Consider the following 19,258-nt stretch of genomic DNA (forward strand, 5'->3'; position numbering starts at 1 on the left):
CGGGTGCTACTGCACCCGTCGCACCCCTGCAACTCCGCCGGCTCCATTCGGAGCCGGCTTCCTCGTTGCAGGGGCTTTCCCGCTGGGCCGGCGTCGATCTTCTGCAGATCGCCCGCCGGCCCAGCGGGAAAGTCAAAATGACCCCCGCGGTCATTTGACCGCGGTGCGGTCTTTGGGCACCCGCCGCCCGCCGGACTCGGAATGAGCCCCATAGTGTGCACAGAGTCCATGGGTTCCCCAGAGGCTTAACAGAGGCTAAAGTAGATAATACTAGTGCTCTCCTTTCTGGTAGTGTGGTTGAGCAGTTAGGCTTATCAGACGGTAGTGCAAATCATTTGTTGTAACACACACAGTCAATAAAAAAGTGTAGGAGGCTGGCCTGGCTTGTAGTGGGTACCAATGGTACTTACACCTTATGCCAGGTCCAGTTATCCCTTATTAGTAGAGTAGTGGTGTTCTAGAGTAGTGGTGTTCTAGCAGCTTAGGCTGATAGAGGTAGCTATAGCAGAGCAACCAAGGCTGAACTAGGAAACATGCAGAGCTCATGCAATACCACTTATATCATATGGGTACTATATCATAAGAAAGACAATACTCATACTTACTAAAAAATAAAGGTACTTTATTTTAGTGACAATGTGCCAAAAATATCTCGGAGGATATACTCCCTTAGGAGGTAAGTAACATACATAAAATACACACAACTAACCAAATCAGGTAAGTAAAACAGTCAGAAAGTAGTGCAAACACTGTAAAATACAATAGGATGCAATAGGCCTAGGGGCAACACACACCATATACTAAGAAAGTGGAATGTGAACCACGAATGGACCCCTATGCTTGTGTGGTGTGTAGAGGGTCGCTGGGAGTGTAAGAAAACACTAAGGGTGTAAAGGAGACCCCACCTCAAGACCCTGGAAAGTAGGAGTAAAGTACTACTATTTCCCCAGAAACACTCTAAAGTCGTGATAAAGGATTTTGCAAGGACCCCAACAGACTGCAAAGCCCTGAAGCGGATTTCTCGACCTGAAGACCTGCAAAGGAAGGGGACCAAGTGCAAGAGTCGCTAAAGTGTCCGGGGGGGGCAGGAGCCCACTAAACTCCGGATGAAGGTGCAAAATGGCTACCTCCAGTTGGAAGAAGCTGCAGGTTTTGCGACAACGAATGGAGGTAGGAAGTTCTTCTTCATGCAGAACATGTCCCATGGCGTGCTGGGGGATGCAGAGTTGTTTCCTTGGCAAAATATTGCTAACAAGCCTTGCTAGCTGCAAGAGTCGCTGTTGAAGAAAAAGGGTGCTGCCCAGGCAGGACCAGGATATCACCACTTGGGAGAGGAGACAGAGGGGGCCCTCAGCAACGTAGAGAGCCCACGGACCAGAAGAAAGCACCTGCGGAAGTCCTTGAACACAGGTTCAAGAAGTCTGAACACGGCAGTCGTCTCAACATTGCAAAGAGAGGTCCCAAGACACCGGAGATCAACTCAGGGAGCTGAACATCGTAAGATGGAGGCTGGGGACCTAGGCTCGGCTGTGCATGCAGGATTTTTTGGAAATGTGCACAGAAGCCCTTGTAGCTGCAGATCACACGGTACACAGGATTACTGTCTGGAGAGGGGAGGCAAGGACTTACCTCCTCCAAATTTGGACAGTTGGACCACTGGACAGTCTGGGTCACTTGGGTCAACCACCTGTGTTCCAGGGGCCATGCTCGTAAGGATGAGAGGGGACCCAGAGTACCAGTGAAGCTGAAGTTTGATGCCTGCTGAAGCAGGGGGAAGATTCCGTTGACCCACAGGAGATTTCATCGTGCCTTCCAGTGCAGGGTGAAGGCAGGCAGCCCCCAGAGCATGTACCACCAGGAAACAGTCAAGAAAGCCAGCAGGATTAGGCGCTACAATGTCGCTGGTAGTCCTCTGGCTACTTTGTTGCAGTTTTGCAGGCGTCCTGGAGCAGTCAGCGGTCGATCCTTAGCAGAAGTGGAAGAGAGAAGTGCAGAGGAGCACTGATGGATTCTTGCAAGTCATAATCTGAGGAAAAGTCCACTGGAGAGACCCTAAATAGCCCTCATAGGAGGATTGGCCACCTAGTCAGGTATGCACCTATCAGGAGGCGTCCCTGATGTCACCTGCTGGCCCTGGCCAATCAGAGGCCTCCAGAGTGCCCCCACACCTCTGGAAACAAGATGGCAGAGGCCTGAGACACACTGGAGGAGCTCTGGGCATCACCCCTGGGCTGGTGATGGACAGAGGAGTGGTCACTCCCCTTTCCTTTGTCCAGTTTTGCGCCAGGGCAGGGACTGGCTGTTCCCTAAACCGGTGTAGACTGGCTCATGCAAGGAGGGCACCATATGTGCCCTTCAAAACATTTCCAGAGGCTGGGAGAGGTTACCCCTCTCCAGCCTTTAACACCTATTTCCAAAGGTAGAGGGTGTAACACCCTCTCTCAGAGGAAATTCTTTGTTCTGCCTTCCTGGGACTGGGCTGCCCAGACCCCAGGAAGGCAGAACCCTGGCTGTGGGTGTAGGAGGCTGGCCTGGCTTATAGTGGGTACCTTGTGGTACTTACACCTTGTGCCAGGCCCAGTTACCCTTATTAGTAGATTAGTAGTGTTCTAGCAGCTTAGGCTGATAGAGGTAGCTATAGCAGAGCAGCTTAGGCTGAACTAGGAGAAATGCAAAGCTCCTACTATACCACTTATATAATATAGCACTATATCACAAGAAACACAATACTCAGAGTTACTAAAAAATAAAGGTACTTTATTTTTGTGACCATATGCCAAAAGTATCTCAGAGGATATACTCCCTTAGAAGGTAAGTAATATACACAAAATATACACACAAACCAAAATCGGGTAAGCAAAACACTTAGAAAAGAAGTGCAAACACTGTAGAAGACAATAGAATGCAAAAGGAGACAATAGGCCTGGGGCAACACAAACCATATACTCCAAAAGTGGAATGCGAATCACGAATGGACCCCAGGCCTAGTGTAGTGTGTAGAGGGTCGCTGGGAGTGTAAGAAAACACTAAGGGTGTCCAAGATACCCCAACCCAAGTCCCTGAAAAGTAGGAGTAAAGTTACCCTACTACTCCAGAAAGACAGTAAAGTCGAGATAGGGGATTCTGCAAGGACAACAACTGACTGCAAAGCACTGAAAACGGATTCATGGGCCTGAGGACCTGCAAAGAAAGGGGACCAAGTCCAAGAGTCACGCAAGTGTCCAGGGGGGGCAGGAGCCCACTAAACCCCAGATGAAGGTGCAAAAGGGCTGCCTCTGGGTGGAAGAAGCTGAAGATTCTGCAACAACAGAAGGTGCCAGGAACTTCTCCTTTGGTCAGAAGATGTCCCACGGCGTGCTGGAGGATGCAGAGTTGTTTCCACGCAGAAAGACCGCAAATAAGCCTTGCTAGCTGCAAGAGTCGTGATTGAGAATTGTGGGTGCTGCCAGGGCCCAGGAAGGACCAGGAGGTCGCCCCTTGGAGGAGGAGAAAGAGGGGGCGCTCAGCAAAAGAGAGAGCCCATGCAGAAGCAGGCAGCACCCACAGAAGCACCTGAACAGGTATTCAGAAAATCTGAGCACGGCAGTCATCTCAGCACAACAAAAGAGGGTCCCACGAAGTCGGAGTCCAACTCAGCGAGTTGGGCAATGCAGGACGGAGTGCTGGGGACCTGGGCTGTGCTGTGCGTGAAGGAAGTCTTTCAAAAGTGCACAGAAGCCCTAGCAGCTGCAGTTCACGAAGTACACAGGATTACTGTCTGGCGTGGGGAGGCAAGGACTTACCTCCACCAAATTTGGACAGAAGGACCACTGGACTATCGGGGTCACTTGGATCCAGCTCCTTTGTTCCAGGGACCACGCTCGTCAAGATGAGAGGGGACCCAGAGGACCGGTGATGCAGAAGTTTGGTGCCTGTGTTGGCAGGGGGAAGATTCTGTCGACCCACAGGAGATTTCTTCTTGGCTTCCAGTGCAGGGTGAAGACAGACAGCCCTCAGAGCATGCACTACCAGGAAACAGTCGAGAAAGCCAGCAGGATTAGGCGCTACAATGTTGCTGGTAGTCTTCTTGCTACTTTGTTGCGGTTTTGCAGGCGCCCTAGAGCAGTCAGCGGTCGATCCTTGTCAGAAGTTGAAGAGAGAAGTGCAGAGGAGCTCTGGTGAAATTTTGCATTCGTTATCTGACTAGATAACCACAGGAGAGACCCTAAATAGCCCTCAGAGGAGGATTGGCCACCTAACCAGGTAAGAGCCTATCAGGAGGGGTCTCTGATGTCTCCTGCTGGCACAGGCCACTCAGAGGTCTCCATGGTGCCCTCACACCTCTGCATTCAAGATGGCAGAGGTCTGGGACATACTGGAGGAGCTCTGGGGACCACCCCTCGGGTGGTGATGGAAAGGGGAGTGGTCACTCCCCTTTCCTTTGTCCAGTTTCGCGCCACAGCAGGGGCTGGGGGATCCCTGAACTGGTGTAGACTGGTTTATGTAAGGAGGGCACAATCTGTGCCCTTCAAAGCATTTCCAGAGGCCAGGAGAGGCTACTCCTCTCAGGCCCTTAACACCTATTTCCAAAGGGAGAGGGTGTAACACCCTCTCTCAGAGGAAATCCTTTGTTCTGCCTTCCTGGGACCGGGCTGCCCAGGCCCCGGGGGGGCAGAAACCTGTCTGAAGGTTGGCAGCAGCAGTAGCTACAGAGAAAACCCCAGAGAGCTAGTTTGGCAGTACCCAGGTTCCATGCTGGAGCCCTGGGGATGCATGGGATTGTCCCCCAATACCAGAATGGTATTGGGGTGACAATTCCATGATCCTAGACATGTTACATGGCCATGTTCGGAGTTACCATTGTGAAGCTACACATAGGTATTGACCTATATGTAGTTCACGCGTGTAATGGTGTCCCCCACTCACAAAGTCCGGGGAACTTGCCCTGAACGATGTGGGGGCACCTTGGCTAGTACCATGGTGCCCTCACAATAAGTAACATTGCACCTAACCTTCACTAGATGAGGGTTAGACATATAGGTGACTTATAAGTTACTTTAGTGCAGTGTAAAATGGCTGTGAAATAACGTGGATGTTATTTCACTCAGGCTGCAGTGGCAGTCCTGTGTAAGAATAGTCTGAGCTCCCTATGGGTGGCAAAGGAAATGCTGCAGCCCATATGGATCTCCTGGAACCCCAATACCCTGGGTACCTAGGTACCATATACTAGAGAATTATAAGGGTGTTCCAGTGTGCCAATCAGAATTGGTAAAATTAGTCATTAGCCTGCAGTGTATCTATTATTATTTCCCAGCCTTCTGACACTTCCGGGGGTCTGATCCCATTCTTGGCCTCCCTTTGAAGTAGTGTGCCTTCTGCGGTTGCCCACTTAAGTAATTTGTTTTTCCAGGTTATTACTCTAGGGACCTTGGGGTTTTTCCAGTTGCTTGCTATTTCTCTCTTAGCTAGTGTTAAGGCCAGGTCTAGGAATCTATCTGAGGTTTTGTGTTTAGTTGAATGAGCAAAGGCATGTAGGAGACAGTTATCCATAGAACAAGTTCTTATTCATTAGTTGGGACAATTTTTGGCAAATCTCAGTCCAATAGGATGTCAGTATGGAGCAATCCCAAAACATGTGGTTAAACTCAACATCCACTAATCTGTATCATGGGCAGCTCTCAGTAGTTTTACTGAAGTATTTATTTATGCGGGCAGGTGTTAAATAGGCTTGGTGTAGGATATAGAAATTGATAAGTTTAAATCTAGCATTTCGCGAAGCCTTGGGGAGGTTTCGCAGCATATGTCCCCATTCTACCTCTAGGATGTCACGATTAGAAGCTTTTTCCCATTGTTGTTTAAGGTAGGGTAATGGTTCTGTGATGTCTGCTCGTATCAAAGCATAAAGCATTGATATTGCCTTAGTTTTGTTACTTGGGGATGTCAAATATGTGCATATTGCTTGTGCCGAGGGTTCAATGCTCTTCGTTCGCCAATGATTGTATATGCTGGCTTTTATAGCCCCGTATGTTAAAAAATGTTTCGCCGGAATGTCGTATTCCGCTCTGATGGCCTCAAATGTCATCAGTTTATTGTCCTTGAAAAGCAAGCCAACCGTAGTAATTCCGGCCTCCAACCAGGCTCCCAGTTCGAGCTCAGTCGTTCTCTGCGTTATTGCTTGCAAAGAGCTAAGGGGAATAGGGAGTCTTAGTTTTAACCTTGCATAAAAAGTTTTTCCACACTTGGTTACTATTTTTAGTTCTGGGCTGTCTTGCTTCTCGTCTCGAGGAGACCACAAGAGTATCTCAAATAGTCTAGTCCCCTGTGGGGTGGAAATTTTTGCATTTGTTGTTGCCAACAATATGTTCGAGATCCAGAGTGCCAAACACTGTAGTTGTGCCGCAAGATAACAGGACTCGAAATCTGGTGTTGCCAGTCCCCACATCTGTCGACTGTCTTTGGAGTTTTGTCAAAGCCACTCTCTTCCTGCCTTTACCCCATATAAACGAGCTTACTATTGTGTTTAATTCCCTAAAGAAGGATTTAGGAATCCAAATTGGGAGAGCTGAGAAATGATATAGCAATCTCAGCAGTACTATCATTTTGAGAATCGCAATTCGCCCTGTCACTGATATTGGCAGTGTTTGCCAGAATGTCATGCAGGTTTTTATGGAACGGATAGTGCCGCCTAAATTTCCATCAAGAATATCCCGGGAATCGTGATAAACTTTCACTCCCAGGTATGGGAGCCCATCTGGTATCCATCTAAGCAGACCCAGATTCAGGGGTGGTGGTTGCTGTTTTGTAAGAGGGAATAAGCCTGTTTTGTCCCAGTTTACTTTTAAGCCTGAGTGGCTTTCAAAGTTAGTTAGCATTAGCTGTGCTAGAGGTAAATCTCTTTAGATGTCTTCCAAAAAAATTAGGAGGTCGTCCGCATAAAGGATACCTGGTCCCCCCTGCCCTGCCCTGGCCCCAGTGGCCAGTGGTTCCATCGCCAATGCAAACAGCAGGGGGGAAAGGGGGCAACCCTGTCTTGTCCCACGTTCCACTTTGTATCTGTGAGATATTATGCGCCCAGTGCGGACTCTAGCTGAGGGGTCAGTATATAGTAATTTCACCCATGAGATGTATCCAGGTCCTATTCCGAGTTTGGACATGACTTTATAAAGGAAATCCCAATCTAAGCTATCAAAGGCTTTTTCAATATCTACTGCCAGGATACCCGGGGTCCCATCGGTGGGAGCTATGTCTCTCATGATGGCAATTAATCTACCAATATTCCCAGCTGTATTACGGCCTGGTATGAAACCTGCCTGGTCTGGATGTATTAAAGAGGGCATCAGTGTAGGAAAGTACCATCTTGCCTGGCATGTTACCCCCATATTTCACTGTATATATGTTGTGTTAGTCTATGTGTCACTGGGACCCTGCCAGGCAGGGCCCCAGTGCTCATAAGTATGTGGCCTGTATGTGTTCCCTGTGTGATGCCTAACTGTCTCACTGAGGGTCTGCTAACCAGAACCTCAGTGGTTATGCTCTCTCTGCTTTCCAAATTTGTCACTAACAGGCTAGTGACTAAATTTACCAATTCACATTGGCATACTGGTACACCCATATAATACCCTAGTATATGGTACTGACGTACCAAGGGTATTGGGGTTCCAGAAGATCCCTGTGGGCTGCAGCATTTCTTTTGCCACCCATAGGGAGGTCTGACAATTCTTACACAGTCCTGCCACTGCAGTCTGCGTGAAATAACGTCCGCGTTATTTCACAGCCATTTACCACTGCACTTAAGTAACTTATAAGTCACCTATATGTCTAACCTTCACCTGGTGAAGGTTGGGTGCAAAGTTACTAAGGCCCTCATTCTAACCCTGGCGGTGTAACACCGCCAGGGCAGAGGGCAGAGGAAGCACCGCCAACAGGCTGGCGGTGCTTCCTGGGCCATTCTGACCGCGGCGGTAACACCGCGGTCAGAAAAGGGGAACCAGCGGTTTCCCGCCGGTTTTCCCCTGGCCCAGGGAATCCTCCAGCGCCGCCATGGGGATTCCGACCCCCTTACCGCCAGCCTGTTTCTGGTGGTTTTCACCGCCAGGAATAGGCTGGCAGTAACGGGTGTCGTGGGGCCCCTGGGGGCCCCTGCACTGCCCATGCCACAGACAGTGAAAATCGCGACGGGTGCCACTGCACCTGTCGCACCCCTACAACTCCGCCGGCTCCATTCGGAGCCGGCATCCTCGTTGCAGGGGCATTTCCGCCGGCCCAGCGGAAATGTAAGAATGGCCGCCGCAGTCTTTTGACCGCGGTGCGGTCATTTGTCGGCGGGTCTGAATGAGGCCCTTAGTGTGTGGGCACCCTGGCACTAGCCAAGGTGCCCCCACATCGTTCAGGGCAAATTCCCAGGGCAAATTCCCCGGACTTTGTGAGTGCTGGGACACCATTACACGCGTGCACTATACATAGTTCACTATCTATGTATAGCGTCACAATGGTAACTCCAAACATGGCCATGTAACATGTCTAAGATCATGGAATTGTCCCCCCAATACCATTCTGGTATTGGGGGGACAATTCCATGATCCCCCAGGTCTCTAGCACAGAACCCGGGTACTGCCAAACTGCCTTTCCGGGGTCTCCACTACAGCTGCTGCTGCTGCCAACCCCTGAGACAGGTTTCTGCTCTCCTGGGGTCCAGGCAGCCCTGGCCCAGGAAGGCAGAACAAAGGGCTTCCTCTGAGAGGAAATAGGCGTGAAGGCAGGGGAAGAGTAGCCTCCCCCAGCCTCTGGAAATGCTTTGATGGGCACAGATGGTGCCCATCTCTGCATAAGCCAGTCTACACCGGTTCAGGGATCCCCCAGCCCTGCTCTGGCGCGAAACTGGACAAAGGAAAGGGGAGTGACCACTCCCCTGACCTGCACCTCCCAGGGGAGGTGCCCAGAGCTCCTCCAGTGTGTCTCAGACCTCTGCCATCTTGGAAACAGAGGTGTCTGTGGCACACTGGACTGCTCTGAGTGGCCAGTGCCAGCAGGTGACATCAGAGGGTCCTTCTGATAGGCTCTTACCTCTCTTGGTAGCCAATCCTCCTTCCTAGGTAGCCAAACCTCCTTTTCTGGCTATTTAGGGTCTCTGCTTTGGGTATCTCACCATATAACGAATGCAAGAGCTCACCAGAGTTCCTCTGCATCTCCCTCTTCACCTTCTGCCAAAGGATCGACTGCTGACTGCTCAGGACGCCTGAAAAACCACAAAAAAGTAGCAAAGATGACTACTGCAACCTTGTATCGCTTCATCCTGCCGGCTTTCTCGCCTGTTTCCTGGTGGTGCATGCTCTGGGGGTAGCCTGCCTCCTTCTTGCACCAGGAGCTCTGAAGAAATCTCCCGTGGGTCGACGGAATCTTCCTCCTGCAACCGCAGGCAACAAAATACTGCATCACCGGTCCTCTGGGTCCCCTCTCCGCACGACGAGCATGGTCTCTGGAACTCAGCAACTCTGTCCAAGTGACTCCCACAGTCCAGTGACCCTTCAGTCCAAGTTTGGTGGAGGTAAGTCCTTGCCTCCCCACGCTAGACTGCATTGCTGGGTACCGCGTCATTTGCAGCTGCTCTGGCTTCTGTGCACTCTTACAGGATTTCCTTCATGCACAACCAAGCCTGGGTCCCCGACACTCCTTCCTGCAGTGCACAACCTTCTAAGTTGTCCTCCGGTGTCGTGGGACTCCCTTTTGTGACTTTGTGTGGACTCCTATTCACTCTTCTTCCAAGTGCCTGTTCAGGTACTTCTGTGGTTGCTGCCTGCTTCTGTGAGGGCTCCCTGACTTGCTGGTTGCCCCCTCTGTCTCCTCCTCCAAGTGGCGACATCCTGGTCCCTCCTGGGCCACAGCAGCACCCAAAAACCTCTACTGCAAACCTTGCAGCTAGCAAGGTTTGTTTGCAGTCTTTCTGCGTGGGAACACCTCTGCAAGCTTCATCGCGATGTGGGACATCCATCCTCCAAAGGAGAAATTCCTAGTCCTCTTCTTTCTTGCAGAACTCCAAGCTTCTTCTAACAGGTGGCAGCTTCCTTGCACCCTCAGCTGGCATTTCCTGGGCTCCTGCCCATTCTTGACACTGTCGCGACTATTGGACTTGGTCCCCTTGTCTTACAGGTACTCAGGTCCGGAAATCCACGGTTGTTGCATTGCTGGTGTTTGTTCTTCCTGCAGAATCCCCCTATCACGACTTCTGTGCTCTCTGGGGGTAGTAGGTGCACTTTACACCTACTTTTCAGGGTCTTGGGGTGGGCTATTTTTCTAACCCTCACTGTTTTCTTACAGTCCCAGCGACCCTCTACAAGCTTACATAGGTTTGGGGTCCATTCGTGGTTCGCATTCCACTTTTGGAGTATATGGTTTGTGTTGCCCCTATACCTATGTGCTCCTATTGCAATCTACTGTAACTTTACACTGCCTGCATTACTTTTCTTGCTATTACCTGCATAATTTTGGTTTGTGTACATATATCTTGTGTATATAACTTATCCTCATACTGAGGGTACCCACTGAGATACTTTTGGCATATTGTCATAAAAATACAGTACCTTTATTTTTAGTACTTCTGTGTATTCTGTTTTCTTATGATATTGTGCATATGACACCAGTGGTATAGTAGGAGCTTTACATGTCTCCTAGTTCAGCCTAAGCTGCTTTGCCATAGCTACCTTCTATCAGCCTTAGCTGCTAGAAACACCTCTTCTACACTAATAAGGGATAACTAGACCTGGCACATGGTGTAAGTACCTCTGGTACCCACTACAAGCCAGGCCAGCCTCCTACAATCAGTGGGAGAAGTCTGGATGCCAGGGTCTTGCTAAGGATTTTGTAATCGAGGTTCAACATAGAGAAGGGTCTATACGCTCCCACTCCTGTTGGATCTTTGCCGGGCTTAAGAAGGGGGACTATGACCGCTTCTCAAGAGGATTCAGATAAAAGGCCCTGGTCTCTGGTGCATTTAAACATTTTTTCTAGCCTCGGAGAGAGGATTCCAGAAAAGGTTTTATAAAACTCAGCGCGGAGGCCATCTGTTCCGGGTGATTTTCCTCCTGCCAGTCCTTTCATGGTTTCATTAATCTCTTCTAGTGTGACGCTCTCTGTAATGTAGCATGAAGTCCACAAAAGGAAGTAGTTTCTTTCAAGTTTAATGGCGGAAACAGAAGATACAATGAAGACATATAAACATCCCAACCTCCAGTCCTCAACATCTCTCTCCCTCTGAAGCTCCTTGCCTCCCGCTCCTAGCAATCCCAAGATTCCAAGCCCTAAAACCATGGCTACAGATGAAAGTTCTGAGCAATGAGAAACAAGAATACAACCAATACAACACATCTCCCTCCCATTTGAATTAACAAAGGAAAAAACAGGAAAACATTTATAAAGAGTAAAGTACATTCTATAACTTGATATACAAATATTTACATTTAGACCTTTCAGGTCAAAATATAGGGCATGATTACAATTTTGGAGGAAGGTGTTAATCCGTCCCAAATGTGACGGATATACCACCAGCCGTATTAGGAGTCCATTATATCCTATGGAACTCGTAATACGGCTGGTGGTATATCCGTCACATTTGGGATGGATTAACACCTCCTCCAAAGTTGTAATCAGGCCCATAGTCTTTAAGATGAGAAGGCACCTTAACAATCCTTTTAGATTTTGTTGAAACTTCATCCTCCGCCGAATGCAAGCTTCTACTTTGTGAAATTTTCCAAGTCCACGGTGTTGCCACAAAATCTGACGACTCTATTTAAATACCAAATTCAACCATCTTCAGTCTTCACCGCATTGGTGAAGAGTTTCAGGACTTTCATAGGAGATGATAACTTCTTCCTATAACCTTTAAGAAGAGGTCTATTGATCATGACCCAATCACCTATTTTGCCGAGTTTTTTTCACAGAGTTCTTTCTGTCAAAATTTTGTTTGTTTATTAAGGATTTCTCTTGTTCCTTACCTATCCAATTAACATCCGTAACGTTCTCCCTTGTTCCACTCAAAAATTCATTGACCCAATTCAGCTCAAGAACCGAATTGCCTCTTCTTCCACGAAATAGAACAAAAGGCGTTTGACCCGTGGTGGAATGAGGAGTGTGTCTATACACAGCTATCTTTTTCATCACTTCTTGTTTCCAATTCAGCTGACTGTCTTTAGCCATGGTGATTGTTTCTTTAATGACACGGTTAAACCTTTCGACTAAACCATTACATTCAGGGTGATATAAAGCACACAACTTGTGTTTGATACCACACCCCCTAAGAAAACTCTCCATTTCTTTTTAAACCAATTGAACACCATTATCGGTAAGAAGTGTGCTAGTAATGCCCTCCTTAGTTATCAAGTCTTTGAGAAAAGCAATTACTTTCTCTGTTTCAATGCCTTTGGTGAAGCAGATTTCAGGCCATCTCGAATACATGTCGACCACCACAATGATATAATCAGATGAACCTCTACTATGTATAGGACCCACAATGTCCAAAGTTATATCCTTCCATGGTCCTTTAGGCTTACTTCATATCAACATAGGCTGTACCCTGGGTTTCATGGCTTTTTCGCTTATCGCACAGTGCACACAATCCCGAACCACCCTCTCAACTTGAATATCCATGCCGGGTCACCAATAAGATGACCGCAGCTTTTCCTTCGTTTTGGACATGCCTAAATGACTACTATGTGCATGATCAATTAATTGATTCCTCACACTGTACGGAGGTATCAACCTCGTACCTCTAAGAAGTAAATCATGATTGTAAGGAAATGCCTCCTTGGCATGGTTACCCCCTGACTTTTTGCCTTTACTAATGCCAAGTTATGATTTGAAAGTGTGCTGAGACCTGCTAACCAGGCCCCAGCACCAGTGTTCTTTCCCTAACCTGTACCTTTGTCTCCACAATTGGCACACCCTGGCATCCAGGTAAGTCCCTTGTAACTGGTACCCCTGGAAACAAGGGCCCTGATGCCAGGGAAGGTCTCTAAGGGCTGCAGCATGTCTTATGCCACCCCGGGGACCCATCACTCAGCACAGACACACTGCTTGTCAGCTTGTGTGTGCTGGTGGGGAGAAAATGACTAAGTCGACATGGCACTCCCCTCAGGGTGCCATGCCAACCTCACACTGCCCATGGCATAGATAAGTCACCCCTCTAGCAGGCCTTACAGCCCTAAGGCAGGGTGCACTATACCATAGGTGAGGGCATATTGCATGAGCACTATGCCCCTACAGTGTCTAAGCAAAACCTTAGACATTGTAAGTGCAGGGTAGCCATAAGAGTATATGGTCTGGGAGTCTGTCATACACAAACTCCACAGCACCATAATGGCTACACTGAAAACTGTGAAGTTTGGTATCAAACTTCTCAGCACTATAAATGCACACTGATGCCAGTGTACATTTTATTGTGAAATACACCCCAGAGGGCATCTTAGAGATGCCCCCTGAAAACATACCCGACTTCCAGTGTGGGCTGACTAGTTTTGCCAGCCTGCCACACACCAGTCATGTTGCTGGCCACATGGGGAGATTGCCTTTGCCACTCTATGGCTAGTAACAATGCCTGTACTGGGTGGAGGTGCTTCTCACCTCCCCCTGCAGGAACTGTAACACCTGGTGGTGAGGCTCAAAGGCTCACCCCCTTTGTTACAGCACCCCAGGGCACTCCAGCTAGTGGAGTTGCCCGCCCCCTCCGGCCACGGCCCCACTTTTGGCGGCAAGGCCGGAGGAGATAATGAGAAAAACAAGGAGGAGTCACTGGCCAGTCAGGACAACCCCTAAGGTGCCCTGAGCTGAGGTGACTCTGACTTTTAGAAATCCTCCATCTTGCAGATGGAGGATTCCCCCAATAGGATTAGGGATGTGCCCCCCTCCCCTCCGGGAGGAGGCACAACGAGGGTGTAGCCACCCTCAGGGCTAGTAGCCATTGGCTACTAACCCCCCAGACCTAAACACACCCCTAAATTGAGTATTTAGGCGCCCCCAGAACCAATCAAGATAGATTTCTGCAACCTGAAGACGAAGAAGGACTGCTGACCTGAAGCCCTGCAGAGAAGATGGAGACACCAACTGCTTTGTCCCCAACCCTACCAGCCTATCTCCCCACTTCAAGAAAAACTGCAACAGCGACGCGTCCCCCAAGGTCCAGCGACCTCTGAAGCCTCAGAAGACTACCCTGCATCTAAAAGGACCAAGAACTCCAGAGGACAGCAGCCCTGTTCCACAAAGACTGCAACTTTGCAACAAAGAAGCAACTTTTAAAGACCACACGTTTCCCGCCAGAAGCGTGAGACTTTCCACTCAGCACCCGACGCCCGCGACTCGACCTGCGGAGAACCAACACTACAGGGAGGACTCCCCGGCGACTGCGAACCTGTGAGTAGCCAGAGTTGACCCCCCTGAGCTCCCCCCAGCGACGCCTGCAGAGGGAATCCAAAGGCTCCCCCTGACCACAACTGCCTGCTTCAAAGAACCCGACGCCTGGTAAAGACACTGCACCCGCAGCCCCCAGGACCTGAGGGATGTGACCTCCAGTGCAGAAGTGACCCACAGGTGGCCCTCTCCCTTGCCCAAGTGGTGGCTACCCCGAGGAGTACCCCCCCCTTGCCTGCCTGCTTCGCTGAAGAGACCCCTGGGTCTCCCATTAAAACCTATTGCAAACCCGACGCCTGTTTGCACTCTGCACCCGTCCGCCCCGTGCATCTGAAGGTGTACTTTTTGTGCTGATTTGTGTCCCCCCCGGTGCCCTACAAAACCCCCCTGGTTGATTCAAAGTTCACAAGATACCTGAGTGAAATACCTTTCATTTGAAGTATTACTTGTAAATCTTGAACCTGTGGTTCTTAAAATAAACTAAGAAAATATATTTTTCTATATAAAAACCTATTGGCCTAGAATTGTCTTTGAGTGTGTGTTCCTCATTTATTGACTGTGTGTGTACAACAAATGCTTAACACTACCCTCTGATAAGCCTACTGCTCGACCACACTACCACAAAATAGAGCATTAGAATTATCTCTTTTTTGCCACTATCTTACCTCTAAGGGGAACCCTTGGACTCTGTGCATGCTATTTCTTACTTTGAAATAGTACATACAGAGCCAACTTCCTACATTGGTGGATCAGCGGTGGGGTACAAGACTTTGCATTTGCTGGACTACTCAGCCAATACCTGATCACACGACTAAATTCCAAAAATTGTCCTTAGAAACTTATTTTTGAAATTTGAGCTGTTTTTCTAAATTTTTAAAAGTCCTGCTAGGGCGTTGTGTTAGACCCTGTTAGCATTTCTTTTAGAGTTTAAAAGTTTTGTAAAAGTTTGAATTAAGTTTTAGAGATAGTTTTAGATTCTTAAAAAGTATTCCAACTTTTAGAAACAAAATGTCTACAGAAGAGTTAGTGTTGAAACTCAACCTGACTCCTTACCTGCATCTTAGGATGTCAGAGTTAAGGTCTCTCTGTAAAATCAAAAAGATAAAGACTGGTTCAAACCCTACCAAAGTACAGCTCCAGGAGCTCTTAGCAGAGTTTGCTAAAAACAACCCCTCTGATGATGCCCTTACAGAGGGGTAAACTAGTGATTCGGAGGAAGTCCCACCTCCAACCCTAGATAGGCAGATCAGGGTTCCTCCAACCCTGACTCCACAAGTGAAAGTCAGAAATGCTGTTTCTCTCACAGGAGAGTCCAGCAACTCTGGAAGCATTGAGGAAAGCCTCATTGAAGATGACCTCCTGTTAGCCGATATGGCCAGAAGATTGGCTTTGGGAAAACAGATCCTAGCCATAGAAAGGGAAAGACAAGAGATGGGCTTAGGTCCCATCAATGGTGGCAGCAATATAAATAGGGTCAGAGATTCTTCTGACATGCTAAAAATCCCTAAAGGGATTGTAACTAAATATGAAGATGGTGATGACATCACCAAATGGTTCACAGCTTTTGAGAGGGCTTGTGCAACCAGAAAAGTAAACAAATCTCACTGAGGTGCTCTCCTTTGGGAAATGTTCACTGGAAAGTGTAGGGATAGACTCCTCACACTCTCTGGAAAAGATGCAGAATCCTATGACCTCATGAAGGCTACCCTGATTGAGGGCTTTGAATTCTCAACTGAGGAGTACAGGATTACGGTCAGGGGGGCTCAAAAATCCTCGAGCCAGACCTGGGTTGATTTTGTTGACTTCTCAGTCAAAGCACTGGATGGTTGGTTTCATGGCAGTGGTGAAAATGATTATGATGGGCTGTACAATTTATTTGTGAAATAACACCTGTTAAGTCATTATTTCAATGATAAACTGCATCAGCATCTGGTAGACCTAGGACCAATTTCTCCCCAAGAATTGGGAAAGAAGGCGGACCATTGGGTCAAGACTAGGGTGACCAAGACTTCCACAGTGGGTGACCAAAAGAAAGGGGTCACAAAGACTCCCCAGGGGAAGAATGTTGAGACATCCAAGGGTAAAAGTAAAGAGTCTTCTACAGGGCCCCAAAAACCTGCTCAGGAGGGAGGGTCCAAAGCCTCTTCACAAACCAAATTTGGCTACAAGGGTAAAAACTTTGATCGCAAAAAGGCATGGTGTTGTAGCTGTAATCAGCAGGGACACCAAATTAGAGACAAGGCCTGTCCCAAGAAAGGTTCCACTTCAAACTCTACGCCAGATAGCACTGGAATAGCCAGTCTCCAGGTGGGATCAACAGTGTGACCAGAGCAAATCAGGGTTCACACTGAAGCTACATTAATCTCTGATGGTGGGGTGGACTTAGCCACACTGGCTGCCTGGCCCCCTAATATGCAAAAATACAGGCAGCAACTCTTGATTAATGGGATTAGTGTAGAAGGCCTGAGGGATACAGGTGCTAGAGTCACCATGGTGACAGAAAAACTGTTTTCCCCTCGTCAATACATGGCTGGACAAACTTCTCCAGTCACCAACGCTGACAATCAGACTAAAGTACATCCCATGGCTATGGTAACTTTAGAGTGGGGAGGGGTCAATAGCCTGAAACAGGTAGTGTTCTCCTCAAATATCCCTGTAGACTGTTTGCTTGGAAATTACCTGGAGTCCTCAGCATGGGCTGAGGTAGAACTCAAAACCCATGCAGCCATGCTGGGTATTCCTGAACTGGTGTGTGTCAAGACAAGGGCACAGTGCAAGGCTCAGGGTGAAAAAGTGGTGTTGAAGCCTGGAATAATGGCCCAACCCTCCAAGAGGAAAGGAAAGAAGACTGGGGAACCAGCTTCAACACAACAAAAGAAAGGGAACATCTCTTCCCAGGAAGAAGTTCTGCCCTCTGAGTGAACGAAGCCCATGGAGTTGGAACCTTATCAGGTTGAACTCTTAGGCCCAGGGGGTCCCACAAGGAAACAGTTGTGTAAGGGGCAAGAAACATGTCCCTCTCTTGAAGGCCTTAGGCAGCAAGCTGCTGAAGAGACCAAAGGAAAAATCACTGGAACCCATAGTCTATTGGGAACATGGACTCCTCTACACAGAGGCAAGAGATCCCAAACCTGGTGCCACTAGGAGAGTGGTAGTGCCTCAGGAGTTTAGGAAGTTTATCCTAACGTTAGCTCATGATATTCCACTTGCTGGGCATTTGGGACAAACCAAGACTTGGGAAAGGTTAGTTAACTATTTCTATTGGGCCAACATGTCCCAGAAAGTAAAGGAGTTTTGTGTCTCCTGTGCCACCTGTCAAGCCAGTAGTAAGACAGGTGGACACCCAAAGGCCCCCCTCATTTCACTTCCAGTGGTGGAGGTCCCCTTTGAAAGAGTGGGTGTGGACATAGTGGGTCCACTTGTACCTCCCACAGCCTCAGGGAACCAATACATACTAGTAGTAGTGGATCATGCTACTAGATACCCTGAGGCAATTCCCCTTAGGTCCACTACTGACCCTGCAATAGCTAAAGCACTCATAGGTATCTTTACCAGAGTGGGATTTCCTAAGGAGGTGGTGTCTGACAGGGGTACAAACTTCATGTCAGCATACCTGAAGCATATGTGGAATGAGTGTGGGGTGACTTACAAATTCACCACCCCATACCATCCACAAACCAATGGTCTTGTAGAAAGACTTAAAAAGACATTGAAAGGCATGATCATGGGGCTCCCTGAAAAGCTCAAAAGGAGATGGGATTTCCTCTTGCCATGTCTGCTTTTCGCCTACAGAGAGGTGCCTCAGAAGGGAGTAGGGTTTTCCCCCTTTGAACTTCTGTTTGGCCATCCTGTCAGTGGACCACTAGCTCTTGTAAAAGAAGGCTGGGAGAGACCTCTTCATGAGCCTAAACAAGATATAGTGGACTATGTACTAGGCCTACGTTCCAGGGTGGCAGAGTACCTGGAAAAGGCAAGCAAAAACCTTGAGGCCAGCCAACAACTCCAGAAGATGTGGTATGACCAAAAGGCTGCTATGGTTGGGTTTCAGCCAGGCCAGAAAGTCTGGGTTCTGGAGCCTGTGGCTCCCAGGGCACTTCAGGACAGATGGAGTGGCCCATACCCAGTGCTAGAGAGAAAGAGTGAGGTCACCTACCTGGTAGACCTAGGCACTAGCAAGACCCCCAAAAGGGTGATCCATGTGAACTGCCTCAAACTCTTTCATGACAGGGCAGATGTGAATCTGTTGATAGTAACAGATAAGGACCAGGAAGCTGAGAGTGAACCTCTCCCTGATCTCCTCTCCCCAGTCCCTAAAGATGGCTCAGTAAATGGAGTGATCTATTCAGACACCCTCTCTGACCAACAGCAATCTGACTGGAGGAAAGTCTTACAACAGTTTCCTGAGCTCTTTTCCCTAACCCCTGGTCAGACACACCTGTGTACCCATGATGTGGACACAGGAGACAGCATGCCTGTCAAGAACAACATTTTCAGACAGTCTGACCAAGTTAAGGAAAGCATCAAAGTGGAAGTCCACAAGATGCTGGAATTGGGAGTCATTGAGCACTCTGACAGCCCCTGGGCTAGCCCAGTGGTCTTAGTCCCTAAACCTCACACCAAGGTTGTAAAGAGAGGGATGAGGTTTTGTGTGGATTACAGAGGACTTAATTCTGTCACCAAGACAGATGCCCATCCCATTCCAAGGGCAGATGAATTAATTGACAAACTAGGTGCTGCCAGATACTTAAGTACCTTTGACTTGACAGCAGGGTACTGGCAAATCAAAATGGCACCAGGAGCAAAAGAAAACACAGCATTCTCCACACCTGATGGGCATTATCAGTTTACTGTTATGCACTTTGGCTTAAAGAATGTCCTGCCACCT

The sequence above is a fragment of the Pleurodeles waltl genome, chromosome 7 (genome assembly GCF_031143425.1).
Source record: "Pleurodeles waltl isolate 20211129_DDA chromosome 7, aPleWal1.hap1.20221129, whole genome shotgun sequence".
Lineage (NCBI taxonomy): Eukaryota > Metazoa > Chordata > Amphibia > Caudata > Salamandridae > Pleurodeles > Pleurodeles waltl.